Source organism: Mytilus edulis, chromosome 3, assembly GCF_963676685.1.
Source record: "Mytilus edulis chromosome 3, xbMytEdul2.2, whole genome shotgun sequence".
Taxonomy (NCBI): domain Eukaryota; kingdom Metazoa; phylum Mollusca; class Bivalvia; order Mytilida; family Mytilidae; genus Mytilus; species Mytilus edulis.
This window is the reverse complement of record NC_092346.1, coordinates 77,658,490-77,668,928: the sequence shown is the minus strand read 5'-3', so window position 1 is coordinate 77,668,928 and position 10,439 is coordinate 77,658,490. Positions and strand designations below refer to the sequence as shown.

Genomic DNA, 10,439 nt, shown 5'->3' with positions numbered 1-10,439 from the left:
TGAGATAAAATTTTGGAGACACAAGGTAAGGATTTTTATTGGTTGCAGTCGAAACTCGCTGCATCCAATCAAAAAGCGCCTATAACATGATTACGTGTAAATGTAGAAAGTGTTTGTAAACAATTGCCACGTGTTTATTGTGCAACAAGTCTTTACATCCCTAAACATACGACTATATTTAGTGACAACTTGAATTTTTTTTATCAACTTATATATAAGTTCCTGTGTATGTTTCATGAACAAAATTTAATGCATGAATGTTGACGTATACTTTCATTTCGACGCTACCGTGTTTTTACCTCCAAATTTGCCAAGGGTGAAGAGAACGGGAGTGGATCGTAACCCTTGGCTAGCGAAGATAGAAGAGAACGGGAGTAGATCGTAACCCTTGGCTAGCGAAGATGCCATTTTATAAACCATTTGCAACATTACCATCTGAAAAATTGTTTAAATCACCATACATAATTTACTGCTGTAGTATTGACCTCAGAATCTATTTATACCATAAGGTGAAACACAAACTTGAAGAATTTGGTAAACTTTCTGGAATTTTGAGTCCTAATAATGCTCTTCAACTACCTACTTTATTTGGCCTATTTAATTTTGTTGGTTTTTTTCTTCGAGCGTCACTGATAAGTCTTTTGTAAAGGGAAACGCGCGTCTGGCATACTAAATTTCAATCCTGGCATCTATGATGAGACACGGTAAAATGTCATTTCTAGATAAGTATGTACTGTCTAATTGAAGCTTTAGGTAACATAATTAGCAAAAATTGAAACTAATTTTATGTTTCGGCCTTTCTTTTATCATTGTCAAACAACGTATTCCTTTGAATTAAAAAGTAAAACGAAAACCATTCACCACTCGAGAAAGGGAAGTCTTCAGCATAAATGGGTTCATACGTAAAAGAACTTATTTCACTAAGATTAAGATCATGCAGGTGATGCAACAACAGAAGCTAAGTACTGTGTAAACAGTTCACAAACACAGAAAGCCTGATTAAGTCTAAGGTGGCTCGGGTGTCTGCCTCCATCTTGGATCTTTTAATAAAATGTGCTTTTGAGAGTAGAATGTAATTCGTGTGTAATTTTCTTAATGTAAATATAGAAAAATATATGTTTTATCATATTTACGGCTGTTATTTCTAAAAAAAAAAAAAAAGTACAACATATATGGTTTGATTCATCATCCCCCCCCCCCCCCCCCCCCCCAACTTTGCTAATTAAGGGGAGATAACTCAAATAAAGTAATTTTATGAAAGAAAGTGTTGTGAAATTACCTATCGCAATATATAACTAGAAAACAAGTTCGGTGACCAGATTTTTTTTTCTGTTTCTTATTAGAAAGCATGTTATAAGAGCTATCTTCTCACATTTTATCTTAAAATTCTATGGAGTAGTTTTCTTTTTATCACACAAAATTGGATTTTCCATACATTATCTATACAAAACCTGACAATTTTGCACAACCTGTAGCGTGATAAAATGTCCGGTGACCCATACTTTTTGTCATATTTTTGAAAAAAGCATGATAAAAACTTCACTTTGAAAAATTATAAACAATTTCTATGGATTTTACTTAAGAGATCCAGACCACCTTATCACATCTGGCTTGACAATAAAAGGCGTAGAGTTACATGTATTGATTTTTTAAACATCCAAAAGTTCACCTTGCCTAATAGTATTAAAAATTAATAATGCCTTATTTTGAACATCAGTATGCTATTCATGTTAGTGTCGCCTCTAATGTATACGAGTCCAAAACAAATAAGTGGGTAAAAATGTAAAAGGCAATTTTACCAAGTTAAATACAGATTTTAAAAAGTTATGTTCGTTTGAATATTTGCAACGTATGTGCTGCATGTACGTGTATTAATTTATTTATTATATAATGACATGATATTTTGATGAATTGATATTTAAACAACATTGTTTTATTTTTAAATAAATGAAATGATGACTGTGTTGATAGTATCAGAGCTAATTTTACCTTGTTTATATAATATATGATTATTATTACATCAGTCTACAACAGACAAAAATGATAGAAATATACATGGTATTTACACCAAAAAAGGTTTTGGTTATATTAAGATTGTTTTTGGTTTTATCAGTCATTAACATTAATTGGTTTAAGGTTTTGGATTTTCCGAATACTTTGGCCTCAAGATTTTCTGAAGAGACATTTATTTTTGAAACACGCACCTGGTGCAGCAAAATTGGTGCCTTAAAATAATGTGTTATAATAACTTAATAATGCGAACTTAGAGAATACATGTATAATAAATTTTCCCAGTAAAAAAAATCACAAACAAGCTGTATATTCTACGATTTTGAAGGAAATAATGTCAGCAATGGGGGAATTGATATGTTGAATATTGGATAGACATAAAAAAAAAAGAGTCACAAAAATTAAGCTTAGACGTGTATAGCTTTATATTTTATGTACAGTTGAAGATCTTAAACAAACTGGAACCACAAATAAAAATGCATGGATATAATTCCAAATAAAAATAGATCATTACTAAATGAACTAAATGTGCTAAGCATCTTGGTTGCCATGGAAATCATCAATACTTTCACTTTGCACATTCAGTACAATTTTTATTCCCATGAATATTTAATTGCTAGATTCCCTGCATGCATATTATGACTTATGACTTTCTTGTATTGTAAAAATATTCATGCAATGTAAAGCTGATGTAGTGAAGTATACACTCGAGGTGTAATTGTTATCCAGGTGACATCAGAACACAGTACTTAACGTTGGTATGTCCGTAATACACAAACTTGTGAATTTCTTAGAGCATTTGTTTCCCAACATACCTTCATCAAACTGGATCTACACATTCAGTATTAAAGGGAGGATGAAAGTCTATCAAAATACCGGTCAACTTGGATAGCTGTGTATGTTATTATACTTTAGATCAATAACTTTTTTTAGGGTTATTTATATATTTTTGTAATTTAATGTATGTACAGATCAGAGAATACTAGTACTGGCAGTTACTGACAGCAACTTCAAAGCCACTAACAACCAATAAAACAAATCATGCATCGAAGCCTTTCATACCAGAATATAGATATAAAAAGATGTGGTATGAGTGCCAATGAGACAACTCTCAATCCAAGTCACAACTTGTAAAAGTAAACCATATTATAGGTCAAAGTACTGTCTTCAACACGGCGCCTTGGCTAACACCAAACAGCAAGTTATCATGGGCCTTAAAAAGGAAGGTCATTTCAAAAACATGTCTAGTTAAACAGGCACAAGGGGCAAGTTTTATTAACCTCTAAATTTGTTTGAGACCAATTTTTCTCACCCTTTTCCAATTGACTTGTTCATCGTGTTGATGTTTAATTCTTCAAAAAGCAAGTAGGGAATTATATAAATATATATATATTTTATTGTGAAACTACCCCTTTACAACGGGGGCAAGCGCCAGCGGGGTACTGACACCTGCGTCATCAAAAATGCACATCATCACGGCCGACACTCGGCTAACCGAGAGATTGGTCGGTTAATCTATATTGAGTATGCGGCTATATGGGCGATTGGTCTGTTAATCGGGTTGGTTATACGTCTGTTAAGAGTAAAACGCTTAATTTAATGTTAAACTCTATTAAATATACAGATTTTTGGCATGTTATAAGAACCAAATCAAAAAAAGAAAAGTGTCTGACAAAATGATATCTATCATAGAACATTTTGTACTTGTAAAAACATTTCTTAGTCTGCGCAGTTTTCAGTAAAACTAAAAGGCGTCGCGCAAGTATGTAGTATTTATGCTTATACGCATAGCAATTTTTTTAATAAAAGGCGAAACAAACAAATTTAGATATTATTTAAAGGACAAAAAATAGTGCTGTGGTTCTAAAAAATAAATTGACATTAGTAAATATTTCATAATTGTAAAATAACGTGAATAATACCACGTTTTAGTGAAAATTATGGGAACAAAGTCTGTTAATGGGTTGGACAATTGAAATTGTGTCAGTTAAGAGTTATTTAGCCACGACAATAATTTTGCTACCTTTATATTTTCCCCTTGAAAAATTTAAGAATGAGATGTTCCTGAGTAAACAAAAATGACAATACGGTACTACAGTATCCTAGAAAGAGTATTTTTATTTTGGCTTTCTTTGAATTTTATTGAAGGGTGTGTCACTTCAATATAGCGTGATATGGATTGGCCTCTGGAATATGCATGAATTTTTTATTGACGTTTTCAATCAGCCTTAATTTTTGTGTCTGTTCGAAGTAGCACGTTCTCAATTCCGACTAAAGTGTCTTTCTAATACAACACAGGGTACATATAACGTGTTCTCGTTCACATATGAACATGATATTTGTCACTGGACGTTTAACCCTAATTCGTCAGCATCTTTCAATTGGTTCTTTTCTTCTATTACTTAATCATATGTTGTTTACAAATCACTCTAAAGAAGTAAACGGAAAGGAGCGAATGCAGCTACATTTGGTTATTTTAAGTTTCAATTCATTTTATTCCGTTTAGTTCCTTTCTACATAAGTGCAGAGGAGAACTACAGTTGTCTATGGTGGCCGGTGAAGTCCATTTCGCGATTTCGCCTTTCATATTCTATAGGGCGAAAACGCGAAATCGCGAAGTCGAAAACTAGAAATCGGTTTCGCGTTTTCGCGTTTTCGACTTCGCAATTTCGCCATATAGAATATGTAAGGCGAAAACGCTAAAGCGATAAAACGGAAAATGGCATTAACCTTCCACCATAGTTGTCCGCATGTAAACTTTTAAAATTTGTCACCAATATAAGTGCATCGCAATCCGTTACTGTTTCAACAGCCATCGGTGTTTCATGTGTGTATTCTTAAACAAGTATTATTTTTCTCTCGTTTTTAGCAATGTATCACTCTCTACTGTCCTTATATATTATTCTATATTCTGCGTTTTCATCATTCTCGTGTTTACCATGAGGGTCCGGATTGGGAGTATTGTTTATTTCTGTATTCTTTAAATTGTTATGTCATTTTTTTTCTACATTTTGTTTATCTTACTCATTATTCTTTTTTTTTTTTTCATATTTCGTCATCCCAATATATTTTACTTACTGATGTTTAGTTACATTACGACGTTTATCTCTGATTTATATACTGGTTTCCAATGAAGTTGACAAATTTGTGTCATTCATGACAATCAAACAGAATCAACATGATATATGCGATCATTCTTGGATGAAATTAATATTACTTTAATATAACACTTTTTGAAACCATTTTTATCAATTTTCAATTTCATGTGTTGTTTCCGTATATGTTATGTTTCATTGCTCATGTGTTGTTTTCGTATATTTTAGCCGCTCGTCTTCAGCCTACTCATTTGATCCGATAACACCCCATATAGCAATAAAATTGTACTTTTATTGCCATTCATAACTCTTAACAGACCAATTAACAGACCGGGTTTTATACATCCGACCCATTAACAGACCAGGTTTTAAATAAAGATTGATTTATGTCACCAACATACAGATTTTCGTGTAGATTTTTCACACAATGATATCAATATGGTTAACAAACATAATGCCTTTATTTTTTTCGATGTTCAAAATATTGAATGCAAGTAAATTTAACCAATGTGTCATTTTGTGTACATTTTGTGTGTGTAAAATGTGTATAAATTTATTGATGAGTAACCCGCCTTTTCATTTTATAGATCGTACATCGAAGCTAGAAAAATAATATTTACACCACTGAATTCAGTAAATTGAATTGTTTTGTTAGACATGAATACTTTTTATGATGAAAATATATTTAGAAAGTTATACAATGAAACATGCTGAACTTTCAATGATTTTCTCGATAACACCTGATTAACAGACTTTAGCCAACCCGATTAACAGACCAACCGCCGATATAGCCGCATACTCAATATAGATTAACCGACCAATCTCTCGGTTAGCCGAGTGTCGGCCGTGATCATAGTATTTACAAACAACATTATATGATTGTAGTGAAAATGGTATAAGATACTTGCAAAAGGCTTTATAAATACATTAACGCTAAAATATCATAATAAATTGGTTATTTCGTAAAAGTACATTACAGTGACAATTTCATATGCATAAATACTTTGAAATCTTTCATCCATAAAAGATTAAAAAAAATCAAACTTAAAACTAAAAACGTTCACACACAGTTCAAGATATTATACATTGGAAATCTTATCAATTTGAAAAGAACGTTCATTCATTACGTCTACAAGGTATTTTTTAACGATCTTATCTAAACTATTACCTAAGTCTGGAGATGAAATTACGCCGTTATAAATATGTCATCAAAAATGTTTAAAGAAAAAAACTTATATGGTCCCCTCAACACCAAATTTGCTATATATTGAGCCAAATATGAATATTAGATAGTATTATATAATTTTCACAAAAAGATGTACAATAAACTGTATAAAAAAAAATGTTTATGAAACTCATGTGGCATTTTTTAATTTGCATTTATTTGATATTTTTCTTTCACTTTTAAACAAAAAAACCTGTCATATTCTGGGAGAACATTTATTCGAAGTTGTTTTTTTTTGTTTGTTTTGGTTTAATAACTGTGAGAACTGTTAGTTCGGTATGTCATTATGTAAGTTGTTGTTTGTGCTTCTTGTCGATGAGTCGAGTTATTTTCAACTGATATATGTAGGATTTTTTAGTTTGTTTTTTTTTATTGTGCTGTTGCACCATCGTCCACGATTAGGTATAGGGTTGAGCAGTAACAAACATACGACCTCGCCACATTTGTGATGTGCTTGCCCCAAGTCAAGTGAATGTAGTTGAGTGGTTGCCGTTGGTTACTATCTGTCAAATTTATTTTGTATATTGTTTTATCAAGCTGTTGATTTTTGTTTTTGTTTGAATTGTTTCATATTTTGTCGTGTCGGGGCCTTTTAAGGTCGACAGTACTGTTTTGGGGTTGGTTAATTGTTGAAGACCGTTCAAGACCTATGCAGTTGCTAATATCAGCTTTATTTGGAATTGGTCTGATAGTTGTCACATTGGCAATCATACCCCATCTCCGTTTTTTATAAACTGGTATACGCATACATGTTACATGCAGAAAAACGTTTATTCAATCATTCAATTCAATATTTTCTGTTCAATAGAAACTGTTTTTAAATTCCCCTCGGCAACCTAACTGTTTTAAGCTCCCTAGTTAATTATTGAGGCGACTTTTAAGTTTGCTTTGAATATCCTAATACTAGACAGAACGGCAAGACAAAGAAAAACTTTAGTTCAACACAGCATACGTGTTTTAATGAATGTTGACCGACGCAGACTTTCTACCTTGACAATACTTGACCAGCGAAAAACAACTTTTTTACAATGACCGTGATTGTTGGTTTTCTACACCCTATGTCAAAGAAAAGGTTCATCTCTTGGTCAATGGTTTAATTTGATAAATTATAACAAATGTGAATGAAATCAATAGCTTAGGTCCCTTGTAATTAAATACGTAGTTAAGATTAAAAAAAATAGGACAAACACACATGTTGTGAAATACATGATACAATTTATCAGGGACATTTTGTAATAAATTAAACAGTAGGATTAATATTAAGTTCCTTTCAAATAAGTTCGTTTTCTGTCTTTAAGATAAAGTTTATCTGTGACACAAAACCAGCTTGGTGATATCGATGCTGTGTGCTCGCCTCGCGTATGGGAAGTCATGTGTTCGATCCCTGACCGGAACAAACCAAAGACTTGATTTTAGTATTTGTCGCTCACCCGCTAATCAAGCACGCACGCGGCACGGATTAAGAATACTTTACACGTCTGACTCTCGGTAGGATGCCGTGTTTCCGTGTAAACAAGCGTGTGAAAAATCCGACTCAGCGTGTCTGTGTAGTACAGTAACACAGCAATTTATTTCACACTAACATGTTCTCGTCCGGAAAATACATCTAACTTGCATCTAAACGTGTAGCATCCGTCAATCATCATTATTATCATCATCAAGAGAAATGTTTCTTGTAGAAAAAAGCTTTATAGAATAGGTATTTTTCTCAAATGAATTGAAATAACTTAATTATAACCAAATAATATCAGAAGATAATTTAAGCATGTCTAAAATTACTTGACATATAAGTTCTTCAACCATTTAATTATATTCATCACCATGAAGAGTCGGTCCAGAAATAGTTATTCAACCATTTTTATGTTATACTATTAACCAAATTATTGTATTCGTCAGATATTTCCATCTGTAGTTCAATTTCCATGTTTTAATGACGTTTGACCAACGGTGATTTTCTACCTTAACAAAACAGCGAGAAACAAGTAATAATGGTCATGTTTATTGGTTTTGTATACCCTTTGTCAACGGAAATCTTCTTAATAATAAAAACATTTTGAATAATGTGAATGAAATCAATAGCGTAGAACCCATTGACAAAAATACACAGTTGAGAGAGTAAACAAATTCGGACAAAAATTCATGATTGTGGAGAAATCCATACTTAGTTATACATCAGTCCACAATAAATTACAGAGCTCATTCTGTAAAAATTAAACCAGTAGGATACATATTAATCCCATTGGAATGATTGTATTTACTTTCTTTTAGATGGAGTATATACATGAAACGAAATTCATTGTTCTTCGTTAAAACTATCCCCCCTTTATAGTAGCAACTAAAATTAAATCATTAAAAAGGAACCCTATTGTAGTGATTAGATTAGCTCTTGAAGAAAACCGATGCATTATTCCATATGGTATCATTACGATCCTTACATGACAGTTGTATTCAAACAATCAAATGTATCTATTATCTACCAAGCATCATTATCAAAATGAACTTTTATGCATTTTGTCAACTTAAAATTATTGTCTAATTGATGTAACAGCGGAAATTTCAAAAATTAAAAAAATCTATAAACTTCTACTGTTAAAAAATAATTTGTGGAAGAACATACTAAATGTTTTTGGAGTGTAAAGAATAACTAAATCAATAAAATCTGTAGCGAGATTAGGTAACACATATTTTTTGGTTATATGTTTTCAGGACAAAAAAAATCGACTAAAACACGCCTGGACGTGTAATGACGTATATATCAAATGATTTATAATAATGTATAAATTAAAATCATCATTTTCTTAAAAAAAAACTACTTAGTTTTTATAAATTTTGAATCACAGATCTTATAAAGGCACTGAGTTTTAACATAGATTTATTGAGTATTTTTGTGAAAGAAAGTAAGGAGTCAGAATAATTCAGACAAACTAAGGTAACAAACAAAAAACAACTTTAAGAATCAGAAACATTGCATCTTTTACCCCACATTAATCATATGTTTGCTTCGTCACTTAAATGTACAAACACTGTAAGATTGCTGTTCAGGCTTTCTTGCATGTGTTCGTGTAAGTGATGTGATATTATGAAAATACTTAACATGTATTAAAATAAGTATTGCAGAACTGAAATCTTGAATCATACACGTTACTTTCATAGAAAAAAAATCAAGAATTATAAAACCGATAACATGTAACTTACCCTGTTTATTCTAGCGAGCAGTATTTCGACTGGTACTTTATTTTAAAGTTTTGACATCGTACCACAAGCTTCTATTTAAATTTTCATCGTACTATAAGCATTCTATTTAAATTAAACAAAATGATAATAATATTTGGTTTGTTTAAATAATTTGATCGTGTATTTGTATACATGTAACAATAAATATATCATTTTAAACAACATGAATATTTAGAATATAGATGGATCATCATATATAGAGTACCAAGCAATATTATAAACTTATGAAATTATGATAAGCACAAAGAATATCAGAATATTTGGCTTTCTTTTCTTTATAATGGCCAGATACAGGATATGCGATACAGGCGTGAGATATGGTAAGGATTAACAGATACAGGATAAGCGATACAGGCGTGAGATAGGGTAAGGATTACCAGATAAGGATATGCGATACAGGCGTGAGATAGGGTAAGGATTACCAGATACAGGATATGCGATACAGGCGTGAGATAGGGTAAGGATTCCCAGATACAGGAAATGCGATACAGGCGTGAGATAGGGTAAGGATTACAAGATACAGGTTATGCGATATAGGCGTGAGATAGGGTAAGGATTCCCAGATACAGGATATGCGATACAGGCGTGAGATAGGGTAAGGATTCCCAGATACAGGATATGCGATACAGGCGTGAGATAGGGTAAGGATTACCAGATACAGGATATGCGATACAGGCATCCAGTTTAGATACATGTATCAATATTTCAAATGAACAAATAGAAAATGTAGATTGTGGAAAACTTCTTGGTTTATATTTTGACAAAAACCTAAATTGGAATTGGGTTTAAAGATGACCTAATTCGACAACCGCAGTTGTTAAATCGCTTTGACGTCCGCAAAAAGATGATCAATCCATACATAGATATAGGAAGAT

At 32.0% G+C, this 10,439-nt stretch overlaps 1 protein-coding gene across 1 annotated transcript in view; it reads right to left on the bottom strand.

Moving 5' to 3' along the window:
- LOC139517497 (sodium-coupled monocarboxylate transporter 1-like) overlaps nucleotides 1-9,637 on the bottom strand; it is a 50,638-nt gene extending 41,001 nt beyond the window's left edge. The window contains exon 1 of the mRNA XM_071308636.1: nucleotides 9,526-9,637. The gene's annotated coding sequence lies outside the window, so the exon portion shown is untranslated. The remainder of the gene's footprint in view (nucleotides 1-9,525) is intronic.
- Between the last annotated feature and the right edge of the window lie 802 nt (nucleotides 9,638-10,439).